Below are 19,991 nucleotides of genomic sequence, written 5' to 3' on the forward strand. Positions count from 1 at the left end.
TAAACAATTGTCAGTTATAGATCAAAAAATGTTTCATGCAGGGCTGATGCGTATTAGTACTAAAGTAGAAAATTGTTATTTTATTTGTGGGGAAAAAGGCATATAAATGGTTACCTGAAAATTGGTCCGGCAGTTGTTTTTTGGGTTACTTGGTTCCGTTAATAAGACATACTGCAGAATTACCTTTGGGTAAGATATAAAACGTAAGGGAAACAGCTCGAAAATCCAAAGGTCCAGTTAAGAAACCTGTGAATCCAGTTGGGAAGATCGAAGCTGGTTGGAAAGACCATAATTCAGTAAAAGACAACAGTGAATTGACTCATATGGACTTGAGTGACAGTGTTATATCCTGGGCAGGAATACTCCCAGCTTATGGAGCAGTCAAATCGATCTGGGAGCTGAGGAAGTTGTCATAACTTCTCGAAGTAATGAGTAATTCAACTTTTTCCGCCCTAGAATTGGTGACTGATAAACTGAATGCAATGAAAACTGTTGTGCTACAAAATCGGATGGCTCTTGACTTCACCCTAGCAGCAAGAGGTGGTACGTGCGCGCTTATCAAAGAAGAATGCTGTGCTTTTATTCCTGACAATCGTCACGAGATAAATAACCACCTAGAGGTAATTCAGCAAGTATCAGCCATGACTGAACCAGGCCCAAACCCACTGACAGACTTTTTCCAGAATCTATTTGGGGGGGTGGGGTTCCATCCTAATAAATATTCTAATTGCCATTTGTGTGGGTATACTCCTAATAGGAGCATGTGTTTGCTGTGGAATTCCCTGCATGAAAAGATTAATCAAATATTTTGTTGATGTATCTGTTACTAAAACTTTCTACCAAGATATTGAAATTAAAAAATTGATTTCAGATGACGCTTTTTCTGAAGTATAGATTAAATGACTCACCTAGCTGAAAATCCTGAGCGGAAAAGGCTAGGAGATGAAATGAACGTATGCATACTTCAAAATAAAATAAAAAGTATTAATGGGGGAAAATGTTAGAAAAATGTGTATTTAAATACATGAGAAATGCTCGTTTAAAAGCAAAGTAGTATATAATGCATTTTATTCTATTAATCATATAGTAGTAAAATTAATTCATGTCTAAATGTGAAGTAGTTTTGAAACTGCAGTGTGGCTTGAAGCAAAAGCTGATCCCTGACCCTGACAGAATGCTAGCTTAGCAAGTTTTAATGTTTATGCTTTTCACAAGTGATTATCTGCTGGGTCAGGAAATTAAATGTGTGAAATAATGAAATCTTCTGCTCTTTCCTGTCGGAATGAGATGGCCTTGTATATGTGTTACTTAGATATCACGCAGCTGTGTGAGAAAGTGTAACAGAACAAAGACATGCATTAAAAGACTGAAGCTGCTATTGTATTCGAACTGATATGAAACCTTGAATAAATAACTTTACAGAAAGACATTATGACTGACCAGCTGGATAGCAAGGCCGTATTGTATCTAAAGGAAAAGTTTTTTTTTTAAATATACAGCATCAGCAAGCTTAATGAATGAAGAATTGTAAGCTAAAGTGATGTAGATGCCCTGTGCCATATCACGTCAGAAAGGTGGGCATAGCTAAATGTTAAACCTATATAAAATTGTGTGCTTCCTGTTTCATGTCAGACAAAATTCTGTACTTGTACGTTTTTTGCCTCCTGGTGTACACTAGTAAAGTTTTGAATCTGAACCTCCTGTGTATTGAATTCTTAATTTTATTTAACAGTTCTCAGTAGAGCATATCAATGAGACCATTGCCTTTTTAGATATCACATTAAATAAAAATGTAACTGGTAAGATAAACACCACCTTGCATAGGAAATCATGCTGGAGAAATCATTATTTGAATGCATGTAGTATACATCCTAGGCATACGTTTTATAATATTATACAAGGGCAAGGATACAGAGTTTCTTAGCTGTGCACAGACAATAATGAGTTTCACAAAGAAATTGATGTGTTAAATGAACATCTTAAAGAAAAGGGTTATTCAAAGGAAAATTTAGACCATGGATTTCTGATAATAAAGAACAGCAGGGAAATATGTTGAAGCCATCTAATAAGTATGACAACAAACCCAAGGTAATACTACATTATAGTAACAATGTGCATGGGATATGTGATATTATTAAGCAAAACTGGAAGATAGTAAGAAGTGACCATCACTTGAAGGATATTTTAGATGAAAAACCTAGATTTACCTTCAAGCAAAATAGTATTATAAAAGACATGTTTTGCATAGAACCTGGTTTGAAAAATAAGAAGGCTAACAGTGTTTCCTCTGCACACATGTGAACAGGGACTTTTCCCTGTAGGCATTGCAAAGCATTTTCAAATGTGAATTGTTTAAATTATTTTATACATCCTGTTACAAACAAAAAATACACATTTGCATTTTATGCAGATTGCCATACAGTGAATGTGGTTTACTTGGCATGCTGCAAGTTATGTCCGAGTTTTTATGTTGGAAAAACTCCTTGTAAGTTAAAAACAAGAATACTGCACCATTTGTCATCTATTAGACAGAAGGATAAACATAATGCATTGTGCCAGCATGTTTCTATCTTTTCAGATCATACTTTTGTTTTTATGGTTCTGCATGTTGCACAGATGAAAAAAAAAGGGGGGGGGCATTGTCAATGATACAGAGTATGCAGAGTTAATATGGATCATACAGTTGGCTGTTGACAACCCACCTTGGTTAAATAGTTTTGTACCTTTAAAACCAGCCTTAAAGAAAAGGTGGGTCAATTATTGAAAGTAAGTGGTTGCTTTTAGAAATGTTTTAATATTTAAAGATTGTCATGGCTATGTGAAGTTTGTCTGATGAAGGTTTTTTTAACCTGAAAGCATTTACATTTTATAATAAAAGATTATGGCCAGTTTGGACTTTGTTTCATTTGTTTTCATGTTTGTTCTTACAAGAGGTTCAAGAGGAGCCCTTAAGGGAAGCTGAAAGGCTTGTGCTTTGCTACACTACATGGTAATATGTGCATATATCCACAAGTGCAGTGGCTACTGTGATACTGGCTGTATTACTAACATTCTGAGTATGTGTGCACAACTGTATGTAAATCCTAACTCCTCCCCAATGCAGATAGACTTAACACCCATGTACAGATATGTACATCCTGCCACAGTGACTGCTACAGTATTACAGTGGTGAACATAGTATGTTTACCTGGATGCTCCTCTGCTGTGGACACACTGGCACCCACCTCCACGATGTATGTTGTGATGGATGCATGGCAGCTGTTGTGTGTTTCTAGGTTCACCAGGAATTCTTCTCTGGCTGTGAGTGGATGTTCTTTTGCAGACCCTCCACTGGTGGTGGCACAATCTCTGGCAACATCAGCTGCCCTTCGTTTTCAGCATTCAGCACATCTGTGGCCCATTGTCGAACGTGCTCATAGGTCCTCTCTGCCAATCTGATTTACATCCCGCACAAGGTCTGTCTACAATGCTGACCGCTGCTCCTGATTATGCCTCCCCCTGGGCAACAAGATGTGATGATGTTTTTTCAGTCTATCCACTATCATGTCATTCTCTGCCTCAGAGAAGAGGCATGTCTTCAGTGGTATATGTTTCCTGAAAGACAACAAAAGGGGGAACACATTACAGGACCAGTTACATGGACATTCACTATGTACAGATCCAGCATACCCATAATGGCATGCACTATCCAGTGCTCCCTCATATGTCATACCCCACAGTCTGGCAACACTGTGTGTGTGGGTACCACCAAGACAATAGCAATACTGGGGTATGACCCTGTGTGCCATGACAGATTCTACTGCATGTTCCAACACCCAGCACTGCAGTCTACTGTGGTGTGACCCCTACGAGCAAACTCCCACTAATATGTCATATGGCCATTGCCAGACAATTAACAGTGTGCTATTATAATTGTACGGTGCCAGTCCAGCAACACCAGTGTGCCACAATGACAGAAAACAATGCAAACCTGCTGTATTATATGTTCCCTGTAGGTATCATACCTCTCAAATATACACATGTTTGCAGAATGTCTAGATATTTGCCTTATAGTTTTGGTCGTTTTCACACAAACTTGTGGATCTCTGGCAAATATTTAAGCACTGTCACTGGGTTTGGGCCTTTGTCCCCTCATAAATTATGACTTTTTCCTGGTTTCATGCTGTAAGAGGTTGACAGGTATGTTAGGCATAGCCATCAAACAAACAGGGACATAGTCAACAGAAACTGGGACTTAGTCAAAGTACATCAAGGGCATTCAGAGACACTTTTAAAATGTTAGAACTATGCATGTGAGATAGTGACTGAATGAGGGGAGTGAAGTACAGTACATCATTTGATGTTACATGAGTGTACATCATTACTCATTGTCACTATGTATTCAGTGTAATCCACTAGCTTTCCTACAACAGCCAACCATTGTGGGAGGGATTCACAAGGACAGAGCTGAGATGTAATTAAAAATCAGGGACAGTTCAGAGGCATGCCTGTAGCTGTAGGACAGCAAAGTATCACTAACATGTCATTACCATAGATCTAAGACAGGCTTACTGTTGTAATCTCTACTCCCCATACCTCCATCCTCCCATCCACATTCTGTTATATGGAGACATCTATTACATACATGCTGTAGTGCAATACTCCTTTTTTGAACTTTGCTTCTGGCATACATTTTGAAATCTGCTCTGTGTGTGAGTGAAGTCTCATACAGAGCTGTTCCCCATAAGCAGTTGCTTGCCTTTTTAAGGTACTGCTCATTAGCAGGTAATTTCCTCTACATCAGTCTGTGGCTTAGAATTGCTAATTGCAACCAAAACAGCTGAATTGTACTATCATTGTCCAATGACTTGCTACCACAGTGCAATATATAAGGCCTTCATGTAGACCTGGGCCCCTTTATTAGTTGTTAAGATGGACATCACTGAGGTGTTGAGAATACAGCATCCAGAGGGTAGGTACCATGACTATCAGCTGTATAGATTTATGGAATATGTCCACAGTTTCACTCATATGTGTGGTCAAAGTCTCATGACATAATGGTCATCTGGCAGTTCACTGGCAAACATTGTGGGTTGAGGTCAGTAAGGAAAGAAACACACTTAAGTGTCAGACTTCATACCCCTCAGAATATTCATGCAATCTATCAACCTACCATCTTTTTAGGGGCAAACCATTACACATGTCCCTATCTGTGGGCCTTAGCCCCTCTTCATTACATCTGGCTGTGTCCGGATCCCTTGGTTTAGGGGGTTTGGAGTTATGGTAGTTCTATAGCAGCTACCTTTACATGCAGCTGTGCATGTTACAGGCTGCAGCTGCTGCTGCAGCCTAGCACACATAGGGGGGGGGGAATGCAGATGTTTTTAAGGACAGCAAGCTATGCGTCTAACTGTGGCAGCCCTGTCATAACAATAGAGCCAGAGTAAGGGTACCCTGTACAGTCCAGTTGAGGCATGTGATTAAGGTATGTCTGTTATGCAACAGTGCCAATAACAGAATAGTAGGCTATATATAGTTAGGCTATATGGATATGTGTAGTGTGTTCCTATCTGCAGCCTTCTGACTTGCAAAAGTGGGTAGTTGTAGTTCATTAAATAGCAGTAACCTGTGAAGATTACAATTGCATGACTCAGTCATTACTTGCTGTCTTCACAATAATATAACTGAACTGCTAGACAAAACTGGATTTGAACCCAGGACCGTGTATGGCAAAATGCACTGCACAAGAAGCATTTAACAGATTGCATCACTCAGTCACTGGAAAAATGCATGTATTTGCAATATATATGTGCACATATACATGATAATTGAAATATTTTTATATCCATCAGTATATCAGTATCATCGCTTTATATGGCTGTATTTCTGCTGTAGGGTCTCAGTTGTACATGTACTTTGCCATTGCTGCCTTAGCAGGATTCTTTCCACATGTTGTTGATAAAAGAGCACATATACCTGCTATCACTGTCCTCACTTACATCCATTGTTATGTCTTTGGCTATCTACTGGTTTATTATTGAACCAGAGTACAAGGTACACTTCCATTTTTCCCATTAGTATTTACTGAGTTACATGCCTAATGACTGTAAGTGGCAATGAGTATGCTTTGCTGGAAACAGCTACTTTACATCAGATATGTGTGGCATGGTGGGTTAATGCCATGGGTTGTAGGTAAGAGAGGCCCAGGTTCAAAACTTGGTAGAGGTGTTCATTTTTTTACATGTGTCAGACAAGGTAATATAAACACATTTAATCATTAACATTCATTTAAGCATATCTAAGCGAAGTGGCGTGGCTTCGCTTAGCTCTGTGAAAACCTGCACTAAAAAAATATAAAGAAAAGAAAAAGGGGGTGATAGGAAAGTGATGAAATTGGGGCAAGCCGGGCCAAAAACATTGTGAAAGCCAGTTAGAGATGTGCAAGAAGGGTGTAGGAAAGATCCATAGCTATCCATATCTTGTACAGCAAGAGCTGTGCATTTTGACAGAGTTTGTAAATGAATTTGGGCTCTCAAACCCCAGAGAGAGGGGTGAGAACAACATAACTGGGTTGTCAAGCCAATTAAACCAGGTTAGTGGTGTCCAGTGCACATGTTTGTGACATGGAGAGCTATGTATGGGACATTTTTTTTTTGGGACAGATGCCCATTTTTTTAAGGTGAGATTGGAATGCAGGGGAAGGGATATAGGTACATGTGAGGAGGTAAGTTGAGTAGGATAGGATGCATTTGCAGACAGGCAGGACAGCAGACAGGGGTGGTGTGTGACACATGTGGGGGTGTAAACACTTTTGATGGGGAGGGTATTGTGGAACCAAGTTGCATATGCCTCCAGACAGCAACAGCATGACTCATGTTCCCACCCATGGGGCATTCAACACTGCTCCTTCACTGTCCTGAAGGTGGCTGTGTTGCAGGCTGGGCAGCAGGGCAAGCCTGCACCACCAGGTTAGCCAGCATGCTCTCAACCTGGCGCAGGCAGCGTTCATAGGTCCGATGAACAATCCTGCACACCATGACCAGCAGTTGATCCTGGGTGACTGCAGCCCCTCCTTCACCTCTCCCAGGGGGAGGCCCAGCCGCATACCCTGAGGCAGCTCCACCTGATGGGTGGTGCAGGGTCAGCAGAGGGGGTACCACTGGCTTGGGTACCAGACATGCTAGGACCCGGTGCCATGGCCAGTTGAGGCAAGGTAGGTATATCACTAGGAACTAGCCTACCCCAACATGCTGTGGTAATGGAGGTATAGCAATAAGTGTAGGTTAGCTTTTAAGAAAATATTGTTAGTAATAAGAGCATGGCAGAACATTGGACATAAAGCAATTACATATCAATGCAAATTATGTGAAACACAGCAGTAAATAACAGAACAGTCAGTATAACAGCAGGCCAGTAACAATTACAGCATAAGACCAACAAAATAGGTCATTTAACAAAATATGTTAATATGCATCCATTATAATACGTAATAATAAAAAAGTATATGTTAACAGTAAACCATAACCAATGAATAACTGTAATAAATAAATGAAGATAAGGGGTAGGGAGAGAGACAATATCAGTCCATTAGTAACAGTGCAGCTGACTTCCTTGACAACAGTACTACTATTTACTCTACAGGTCTATATTTTCTTTATGTTTCCGGTAAGTACAAGTCCCCTGTAGTTGATGTAGCATGTAAATACCTCTCAAGCTATATGCATAGGACACTATGGGCCAAATGGTAACAACTGCGGCTACATACCTCTATAGAACACTTGCACATCAGGTGGACCTATATAACTGCCAAGGTGTTCTGTGGGCTGAAATGGGGATACTTTGCAATCTAGGTACTGATTGTCATGGTATTCATGTAGTCACGTCTTGGTTGGCAGGCATGGGAATAGAACCCAATAGCAATGGCTGTGACTGCAACTTCAGCAAGGTTTAACAGACACTCCAGGCATACAGTCATACCAGGATTACCCATATTATTTCTGACTGCACATTGCTGCATTTTCACATTCCTGCTAATGATTTTAACAGTCTGGGAAATCTAAACACAGAATTATCTACTTATAATATGGAGCTACCTCACTAATTTACCTGTAGTTCTTGTTGAGAGAGAATTTGTGAGCTTTACATGACTACTCTGTAATATTTAGTGCTACCTAGCACTGGATTTGTACCCTGGTCTGTGTGCAGCAAAATGTACTATATATAGAACATTTAACAAACTGAGCTACTGAGTCACTGCAGAGGAGTTAGTGACTGATATTTTCCTAAAGCTTTCCTGGAATCAAACTATGATTTGACAGTACTACTGCAGTGTTATACTAGACTGCATTGACAGTAGAACACACATGCATGAAATACAAGAATAACGCAGATAGTAGGTACACTAGATATATATATATATATATATATATATATATATATATATATATATATATATATATATATATATATATATATATATATATATCTATATCAGTCTAACTCAGTAAGTAAGTCAGCTTTACTCTGTAGCATATCGCCTACTCAGAGGTGATCTCTGCCTAACATATAAAGCTATGTCAAACCCAGAACTTTTGGACATGCTACACCTAAAGAAATCCCAATCCCTCCGAGCTACATGCTCTAGGGACCTAAACCTTGTCACCACAATAAAGATGACATGCTGGAGGGATAAATTCCTATCCCAGAGACTTCCTATACTCTGGAACAGGCTACCCATCTATGTCAAGCAAAGTTCTTCATTAGCACTCTTCAAGAAAAATCTTGATGAGTGGATAGGAAATAGGAAATACACCCCGGGGATCACTTCTGTGTCTCTGCTCGACAGTGGCACAGAAAAATAACTTTCTTGGGTGGAGTAAGCCAGGGAACCTTGTTGGCTAGGCTTGCGTAGGCCCTTGGGCCAATAGCCTAGTACCTACCTATGAACCTATGAACCTATAACAATGCTGGAGTACATACTTTATTACAGTTGGCAGCCAACCTTTTGATTTAATTACTGTATTTAGTATTATTGGGTACACACTTGCCATTAATTAAAGAAACTCTAATTAACACCGAATAAAGTTCAGCTGTCCTAGCAGGATTTTCCTGACATTTACTCAGTTGCCTGCAACAGCAAAAGCCATGGTTCACAGAGAGCTTACAAAGCATCAAAGGGATCTCATTGTTGAAAGGTATCAGTGAGGAGGAGGGTACAAAAAATTTCCACACCATTGGATATACCATAGAACACAGAGAAGACAGTCATCAAAAAGTGGAGAAAATATGGGACAACAATGACGTAACGTTGCAAAAAACTGGATGTCCTTCCAAAATTGATGAAAAGACAAGATGAAAACTGGTTAGAGAGGCTGCTAAGAGACCTACAGCAACACTGAAGGAGCTGAAGGAATTTCTCGCAAGTGCTGGTTGTGTACTAAATGTTATAGCAATCTCCTGTATTCTCTATATGTCTGGGCTATGGGGTAGGATTGCAAGACAGAACCCTTTTCTTATACAGAAAAACATCCAGACCTGGCTAAAATTTGCAAAACAATACATCACATCAATCAAAAGCATGTGAGAAAATGGGTCTGATGAAACCAAGGTTTAACTTTTTGGCCACAATTCCAAAAGGTACGTTTGGCACAAAAACAACATTTTGCATCACCGAAAGAAAACCATCTCCACACTGAAGCATGGTGGTGGCAGTATCATGCTTTGGGATTGCTTTTCTTCAGCTGGAACTGAGGCTTTAGTGAAGGTGGAGGGAATTATGAACAGTTCCAAATACCAGTCACTTTTGGTCCAAAACCTTCAGGCATCTGCTAGAAAGCTGAAGGTGAAGAGGAATTTCACCTTTCAACATGACAATGACCACAAGCATACATCCAGATCAAGAAAAGAATGGCTTCACCAGAAGGAAATTAAAGTTTTGGAATGGCCCAGACCTAAATCCAATAGAAAATCTGTGGGGTGACCTGAAGAGGGTTGTGAACAAGAGATGTCCTCACAATCTGACAGATTCGGAGCACTTTTGCAAGGAAGAGTGGGCAAATATTCGCAAGTCAAGATGTACCATGCTGATAGACTCCAATCCAAGAAGACCAAATGCTGTAATTAAATCAAAAGGTGCTTCAACAAAGTATTAGTTTAAGGGTGTGCACAATCATGCAACCAGCTTATTGTATGTTTTTTTTTATTTTTTTTATATTTTTCCCCTAACAGATTTGTTTGTTTTTCAATTGAATTGTATGGGTTATAGGTCACATTAAAGGTGGGAAAAGTTTTGAAATTATTTATTGTGGTCTCATTTTTTATATCACAAAAACCTTGCATTTTAACAAGAGTGTGTAAACTGTATAGCCAATGTATCTATTAAATCCCATCACTGCCCTGCCCTTAAATCATTACAATGGACCAAATTCCCTAAACAATTGTTTGTTTCTCAATTGCACATCACACACTCAATTATCTATAATCCCATTCCTGTCCCAGCATATCTAACATATTGTCCCAGTATAACTCCCGCCATCAACTTTGCACATCTGACAAAAACCTTCTCGACATCTATAAGCTGTCAAAAAATATTGCCAAATCCCTGTTTAAGTACTCTGTAGCTCACATCTGGAATTCCCTTCCACTGAAAAGAAGAAGCATCCCACATAAACTGCAATTCAAACAAGAACTCAAACATTATTTTCTCAACACCTGGTCTTGGCCTTGTCAAGCACCTACCTGACTTCTGACTGATTTCTTCCTTTACTCCATTTCTGATCGATTCATCTTCTCTACCTCTTTTTCTACATGTTTTCGACTTTTCTCACTCTTCCAACACTTCATTTTAGAATATCCAATAATCTGCTCTTATAAATACTCCTATTCAGGACATCTACTACTATTGCATTCAGTTAATTCTGTTCTTTTTGATATTGTGTATCTCTTTCTTGTAATGTCTCTTGTCATTATTCCTATAGTAATCAAAGTCCTATGTAAATTTGGTCATTTTAACTTTGTATTTGCTATTGCTTTTTCTCTTTTGATTGTCTTGCATATGTAATTGGAGCTTTTCTCCTCTGGTCTTCACTGTAAATGAGCCATTGGCTCATTTGGACCAACCCTGTTAACAAATGACAATACATAAAATTAATTAATTAATGCAAAAAAGAAAGTTGAAGTTAAAATTTTTCTTGAAAAATATGAAAATGCACGGTTATGCTAAAATGGATTAGCTAGGCAGGTAGGTGTCAGGGTTTTAGAGCAAACATAGATGAGAGCTGTAAATCTGAATCTTGGATCCTCTAGTTTGTATACAGTACTCCTCATGTGTGTGCAGTATTGACAGTGCAATTAATTGAATGTGCAAAATGTAAAATGGTATTTTATGTCAAGGTTAAGTAATGTGTAATACTCATTGTTCAGCTGGGGGTTGGCATAATGATTTAGGTCTATAACAAAGCAAACCAAGGAGCTGTCACGGCACCAAAATTACCAAAGGATAGTCGACAGGAAATGTATGATGCAATATAACGTCCAATATGCAGATAAATGTATAAAAACAACAGCTTTTATTAACATAGGTGAGCGCTTTCGCTGAATAGCTTCATCAGACCTTATAACCACAAAAGACATTGAATTATTTTATACACATAATAAAAAAAGCCCGCCTAAAAATCAATTAAATAATTCACATTCTTAAAGAGAAAATGCACCAAAGCTAATCAGAAACAGAATACTAACGTGATACCTAAGAGAATAAATACAAAAACTATATGTATGTATGTGGACATAGAATATATACCTTAAAAAACTGCACATATAAGTATTATATAAAATATATATGCATAAAAATAAAACACACAAATACATCAACAGCAACCATGTTCATACTAAAACTATTTATGCAGTCTCCTCCAGCTCAAGGCAGGTTTAATAGATGCTTTTTCATTTAGCCCTAGGCCCCTATCTGCTTGCAATGTAATGAACCAGCAATTTTCTCTATACTCTGTATATGTCCTAACATCACCTTCTCTTAGACTAACATTAATAGATTCAATAACTCTAAAGCTAAAGGTATGTTGTGGGCCGAGGCTATTGACATGTTTAGACAGAGCATTGTTCGGGAAGTTCTTCCTGATCTTATATAAATGCTCTCTCATCCTGTCTCTTAACACTCTATCTGTTTTTCCTACATAAAATGCACGACAATAGCTACACTCGGCAAGATAAACCACATGTGAGGTCATACAATTGTGATATCCTCTAAACTTAAAGCTCTTATGCAGATCAGGATGAGGGAAGTCTTCCCTGATGTTTATATAACCACAAAAACTGCACGAACCACAAGGTTCAGTATGGCCAAAGTCCATCCTAACCTTACTCTGATGACTATTACATAGCATCCTCTTAAGGTTCTTGTGATTCTTAAATCTAAATCTTGGCATCTCACCTACAATATTCCCAATATTTTCATTGACCAACAATATCAGCCAATGTTGCTGGAAAAGTTTAGTGACATACTTGACGTCACTAGAATAATATAAGGGAATTTGAACAGGCCTGGCAATTCTATTACTAAAAGGTACAATGGGCGAAGTACTAGCACTGAAGAAAGGTTTCACTCTCGTCTCCCTCAAATGGACAAGATCTTCCCATTGTCTTTGTAATTTTATGTGAGAATAACCCCTCTCTAAGAGGTTATCATGTATCGTAATCAGTTCACATTGGAAGCCTAAGTCCAAAGGATTCATCCTTGATGCTCTAATACCTTGGCCTCTAATCAAATTCTTAAACACATAACCCGGATACAAGCTTGTCCTAAAAAGAAGGGAGTTCCTATAACAGGGTTTCCGAAAAATGCCTGTGTTAATAATGCCTGAATCCAACTTCTGAACAAAAACATCTAAAAATTCAATAAAATCAAACGAAAACTTATAAGTAAAATTCAAACAGTGAGTCAGTCTATTAGCTGATTCAAAGAACTCATTAAATAATTGCTGTGAACCTCCCCATAAAATAAACAAATCATCAACAAAACGCCTATAAAAAATAACATTGTCCTTGAATTGAGGTTGTAAAAATAATACTTCATCCTCCCATTGGGCTAGGAACATATTGGCGTAGCTATTGGCACAAGAAGTGCCCATAGCTACGTCATGTTTCTGTAGATAAAAAGCTTGACCAAAGATGAACACATTATTACTGAGTACTGTTTCTAAAAAGAAACAGATAAGATCTATCTGCACTATCAAGTAATCACTATGTGCACTCAAATATTTCTTAACAGACTGAACACTGTAATCATTTGGTATCATGGTAAATAGGGATGGTACGTCCATAGTAACAAAAGCTATGTTGCTTGGATATGAACCATCTTTTAAATACTGATAAAGATCGATCAGAAACTGCTTCGTATCTTTCAGAACTGTGGGATTTAAACTAATAATGGGTCATAAATATTTTTCTACATAAAGAGAAAGTGGTTCTGTTACCCAACCACTTCCTGCCACTATGGGTCTCATTGGTGGGTCTATAGGATGTTTGTGTATCTTAGGGAGTCCCTGAATAATAGGAATCAAAGGATTATCCACATTAAGGAACTTAAACATATCTTCAGAAACTAAACTAGCTTTTCTGATATCAATCATGTCATCCTTGACTCTATTAATAACTCTATGTACATCAAGGGCATCAATATTCTGATAAAAAATTGCATCGTCAAGCATCCTGAACATTGCGCTCTCATACTTAACAGTGTCCATTAAGACTATTCGTTTGCCTTTATCAGCAGGTCAGATCACTAAAGTGCCATTACTCTGTAAGGCAGAAAGTGCTTTCCTTTCCTTGAATGTCAGATTATGTTTCAACGTGGTCCTTAGACCATCTACTCTGTCATTATGGAACCAAAATATTGAATCTTCAGTTAACTTACAGTAAGCCTCCATCAAGGGATGATTAAGAGGTACGAAACTGCTTGGTCTCCTCAAATCTAAACCAGGCCTTGCACTATCTTCTATGTTGCTATTCAAATTGCCATAGATAAATTTTAACATGACATCTCTACAAAACAATTTCAAATCTAGAATAGTATCTGCCAAACAACTTGGTCGAGAGTGTATAAAGTTCAAACCTTTATGTAAAACGTTACACTCATCTCGTGTTAGAGTACAACTGGAAATGTTATAAATTAGTGAGTTGATGTCTTGCCCCACATTTTCTTTAAGTTCTGGTTGGAATGTAACTCCCCTGACAACTTCCTCTTGTGTCTGTTTCTGCTGGTGGACCTGCCCCTTCCCCCTCCCCTGTTCCACCGAACAGGTAATGGAAAAGGGAGTTGGTTATCAGGGGCCTCTACATTTTTAGAATGCAACACAGAAGTGTCCATTCTAGTACCAAAGACTTTGGGTCTGACGACCTGTTCAACAACTGATTGCATATTGCTCATATCCAAAGTTTTTAATACAACTTGCGGGTAAAGATTCAACTGACTCTTAATAACATTCCCATCATTCTTATCAATACTATGAGAATGAGCATCTAATGGCTTGTCGTGTATACTCTGCTTACTGACTGATGACAAATCATCTCTAAAACACTCTGAACTGCACTCATTATTGCCATCTGGTGCAGAGGTAGTAGCTTCGACTGATGCAGGGATAAATGGGTTAATAGCATTTACAGCTTTTTGAACATTATTACAATTAGAAACAGTATCTAACCCTTCCCCCACAGACACACTTTTGATTGAATCAACTACATTATTTGTACAATTCCTATCAAACTTAGAAACACCATCACTAACAGAATGTCCAGTACGAGGCCATAAGAACACATGACCTGCCTTAAAATCAGTAGAGTCTCTAATAATTTTAGTTTTTTTCTGGAGTATTAAGTTCCGTTCAAAAATGGCTACATTGTCCAAGAGTCTTTCAAAGAGCAGACCATAAATGTCTGCACTATAACGCGAAAAGAGAGCAGTTTGTTTTTGAATTAGGAGGGCATGTAAACGCTCCTCTTCAGGCTTCAAAAAGTTTATGAGTAGCATCATATAACTGGCACTCACCTCGAGATTTAATTTCTGCCAATGTGCCAAAAGCTCAGGGTATTGTGAGCCTTTGTTGGGCATATTTAGGAATCGCAGTCCACGGGGGGCGTGGCCAAGGATGAACACAGGATAGCAGCAGATTTCTTCAGCTCCACCAATTTCATTACATTGACAGGAATTAATTACTTAAAAAATTAATTTTTGAAGTAATTTTCTTTCTAAATATGTTTGTTTTATATAGTTCTTGAACTATATCTAAAAAAGAAAGGAAATCTTAATAATATTCCTGTCAGAAATTACTTTGGAAATTTTCCTGTCAGTTTATCAGTCTGAAATGAGTTCCAGTAAGACAAATTCTCAAGACTCCAGCATCAAGAAAGAACTTCAGTCTCTGATAATTATAGTCCAGCAACTTACTGCTAAGATGGATAAAATGGATACTAAAATAGACACTTTCATAGAAAAAACTACAAAACAAATAGACTTGTTACATATGGACCTGCAACAACAGAAGATCCAGATGACAGGCATTTTACACTGTTTATTGCACTTTAAGTTACTAATTGTTGCAAATTGTTTCTGTAGGCTACACACTAAAGTGCGCTAGCCGATTTACAGCATTTATAGCATTTACTGTCTGTTTTTTTCCTTGTCTCTGTAATAAAACAAAAAATCTCTTGTTTTCCTGCCTTACTGAACTAGAGTAGTCCAGTTTCAGAGTTGCTGATCCCTGGGCTTTGTTTTTAGTTCATGTTACTGATCCATTGCCTTATTAGGGAGGAGGGAAGTTTCTTTGCTTACCAGTGGGAGTGGGAAGCACTGAGCAGCCTTTCTGTCCGATTTGGTGAAGTTTCAGCCAGAAACTAGTAGTCCATTGGTCGTTTTGGGCCAATTCCTAGCTCCTTTCAGCCCCTGCTATAAAACACGCTAAACACGTTTTCCAGCTTGTACCAACTCAGCACAGATCCTCGTGGTGGCCTGCAGAGTGATCCAAGCAGCAGAGAGCTAAAAGAGTGACTTTCTACCAGATATAAGTATTTTTGTGGCTTTCCCACTGTTATTAAGCTAGCGACTGCATTTCGCCTGTTTTACTGCTACTTTAAGTGATTTCTGCATTTTACACTGTTTATTGCACTTTAAGTTACTAATTGTTGCAAATTGTTTCTGTAGGCTACACACTAAAGTGCGCTAGCCGATTTACAGCATTTATAGCATTTACTGTCTGTTTTTTTCCTTGTCTCTGTAATAAAACAAAAAGGTCTCTTGTTTTCCCGCCTTGCTGAACTAGAGTAGTCCAGTTTCAGAGTTGCTGATCCCTGGGCTTTGTTTTTAGTTCCTGTTACTGATCCATTGCCTTATTAGGAAGAAGGGAAGTTTCTTTGCTTACCAGTGGGAGTGGGAAGCACTGAGCGGCCTTTTTGTCCGATTTGGTGAAGTTTCAGCCAGAAACTAGTAGTCCATTGGTCGTTTTGGGCCAATTCCTAGCTCCCTTCAGCCCCCTGCTATAAAACACGCTAAACGTGCGTTAGCGCGATTTAGCGTGGAGTTGCCACTGTTGCACACAAGAGCAGCGGTGGTTAAACAAGGTTAAACTATTCAGGCCATCTAAATTCCACTCTTCAAATTTTCCCTTAGAACTACCTTCCTCGAGCTGTACTGCTGATCTAACCAGCATATCCTATAACTGAAAAGTTCATCTTTACTTGATTCCCAAGTAGACTATTCTCTATCTGTAAAGCCTAGCACTTACTCCTACAGTACTTGCACCTTGATAAAGCACTCTTATTATAGATAGTACCCCACCAGCCTAAAACCCACTTCCCCCGGAGTCCTTTGAAAGTCTCTTTATCTACTACTTCTAGTATGTCAAGGGATCAGTTGCTAGTGTCCTCTCCAGCTCAACTGGTGAACCTGGGAATATTGAGGCAATGTTACAATTGCCTCATGTACACAGACAATCCTCTCCTTCTCCCACAAAACACAAATACATGCGAGAGATGCAACTATACGGCCAAACTGGAGGCTGAGCTCTCTCAACATAGGACTGGCAAGACCAGACAGGAGGAGAAGGTAACCACACACAATACATACCCAGTCACACATGGGACCATCACAACTTCAAATCATACATATACTCACACAAAGACATACTCAGAGGTTCTGATCAAAAATTTACCAAAACAGCAGAGGCCACCAAAGCAGACACCCAAACAACTACCACCTCACGACCCAACACATGCAACACATAGACCACACAGTCAGAGTGTCAAACAGTCACAGCCCTTAAGGCCAAACAAAATGCCAGACACACTTGTCATTGGTGATTCCATAGTCAGACACACTGACGTCCCGCTCACTAGACTGAGTAAGGAGAAGGTCACAGTAAGCTGCCTGTCGGGCGCTAGAATCCGCCACATAACGCAAGCACTCAGGTCTCTCAACAGCAGGTACAAGTATGACTCAGTCATTGTCCACGCTGGTGTCAACGACCTGAGACGTACCTCCTTGGACTACATGAAAAGAGACATCGAAGAGCTCTCTGATTATGTAGCCCAGGCAGGTATGACCCTGACCTTGAGCAGTATCCTACCTTCACCTAGAATGATGCCACAATACAGTGATAAGATGATCAGCTTTAATAATTGGCTTAAATTCTGGTGTCATTCAAAGGGGATCCAATGTCTGTCTGCCTGGGATGACATGCTGGACAAGCCACGCTGCTTTGCAAGGGACGGCTTGCACCTGTCACCGCTGGGCTTCCGGATATTGGCAAAGGCTCTTGCCACCCCCATAGTGCCTTTTTTAGGCAAGGCTCAAATTCTAAACCTACCACCCTAGAACACCAAAAGGAAAACAACTAAGGGTAATGCTGCTCAATGCCAGAAGTCTCAATCTCAAGATGCATGCACTCGAGGCCCTTCTCAATATGGCGAACATCGATGTCTGTGCTGTGACAGAAACCTGGTTCAAGGCTCCTAAGAGCACGCCAGCACTAACAGGTTTCACCTCATATCATGCGTTCCGGCCCCAAAATCCGGACAACACCAAGAAAGGAGGGGGGGTGTCCATATTCATAAAGGACACCCACACCTCAAGGTTGGTGGCAACGCACGATGCATCGGAGACCATCCAGGTGCAATTAACCATAGGCAAGACTGCTCTGCAATTTGTAGCATGTTACAGGCCACCCTCTCAAACTCAGGAACCTCACATGGCCTTCCTGAAAACATTGGAGGATAAATGTATCTCCAAACACCATCATACTAGGTGACTTCAACTACCCTAATATAGACTGGGAACACTACTCAAGCCCGAACACTCTAACCCAAAGATTCCTGGAGTTCATAAACTCAGATGCCATGGAACAACTAGTCACCATCCCCACAAGAGGAGAAAACATACTTGATCTCATCATCACGAACATGGGATCAAAATGTTCAACACCGGAAGTATACCCCTCACTGGTGAGATCAGATCATAAACTAATCTCTCTGGAGGTCCTCATCCCGCCCCCACCTGAAACAAAAAAGACCACAGTGAAAAACTTCTCAAAAGCCGATTTCACACTTCTAAAAACTAGTGTGGTCTCCTTTAAGGCCCCTGAGCCAGTGGTAAACATTACTCAAACCGCTGAATCACTTACAAATGCCTTCTACCAGCACCTACAGGACTGCATGGATCAGGCAATCCCAAACAAAACTAAGACTCTCTGTACCAAAGGCAAGCGTCCAGTCTGGTGGACCCCAGCCATAAACAAGCTCTACAACAAAAGGAGGAAGCTACTACAAGATAGAGCAAAATCCCTGAAAGGTAAGACACCTTTGATCATTATAAGTAAAAAACTAAGAGCTCTCATAAAATCATCCAAGGCAAATTTTGAGAGAAAAATCGCCAAGGACTCTAAAGACAATCATAAGGCCTTCTTTAGCTATGTTAGAAACCTAGGAGGAAACTCCCAGATATGCTCAGAATTAGTTCAAAATGATGTGAAAACTGAACCTACACACATTGCCAACATACTGGCTGACCGGTTCAGTGCAAACTCCCCCAAAAGGAGAGATATCTATTCCAGAGGATTGTAGCCCCCCAAACAACTCCAACGCCCAGGTGAGAAATGCCCTCACTAAGGCAAAAAACACAGCATCCATGGGACCGGATGGTGTCCCCGGCTGTGTGCTTCACGAACTCAACGAGGAATTAAACCCACAGTTAGGACAGCTGTTTAATCTTAGCCTCACCTCAGGATACGTACCCAAGGAGTGGTGCACGGTGACTGTGGTCCCACTTCATAAGGGCGGTGCCTCCACAGGCCCTGGAAATTACCGCCCCATTAGCTTGACAAGCCTTATCTGCAAAGCCATGGAGAGGATCATAATGGAACTCATAAATAAAGACATAGGGAACTTGCAGACTTTGGATCCAACCCAGTTTGGCTTTGTCAAAGGCAGATCCTGCCTCTTAAACTTGGTTGACTTTTTCGAGACAGTCACCAAGGCCATTGATGACGGAAAGGCAGTCCATACAGCCTACCTTGACCTGGCAAAGGCCTTCGACACAATACCCCACTCAGGTATCATCGAAAAACTCATCAGCTTGAATGTAAACCCATACATCACAAGATGGGTTGCAAACTGGCTAAGTGACAGAACCCACAGGGTCAGAGTTGCTGGAGCCATGTCAGACTCAAAGCCTGTCACAAGTGGTGTCCCACAGGGCTCAGTCCTGGGTCCACTCTTGTTCGGCATCTACTTTTCTGAAGTACAAGCAAACACAGGAGGGTTATGGCTGACAAAGTTTGCAGATGACTGCAAACTGGGCGCCATAGTCGAAAGCACATCTGACACAGATATCCTCCAGAAGGGCCTCACAGAAATGGATAACTGGTGCCAGAGCCATGGCCTGAAGTTAAACGCCAAAAAATGCATAGTCATACCCTTCGGGAAAAACAAGGTTACCCCTAGCTACCATA

This window comes from Protopterus annectens, chromosome 2.part1 (genome assembly GCF_019279795.1).
Source record: "Protopterus annectens isolate FY-2018-M chromosome 2.part1, PAN1.0, whole genome shotgun sequence".
NCBI lineage: Eukaryota > Metazoa > Chordata > Ceratodontiformes > Protopteridae > Protopterus > Protopterus annectens.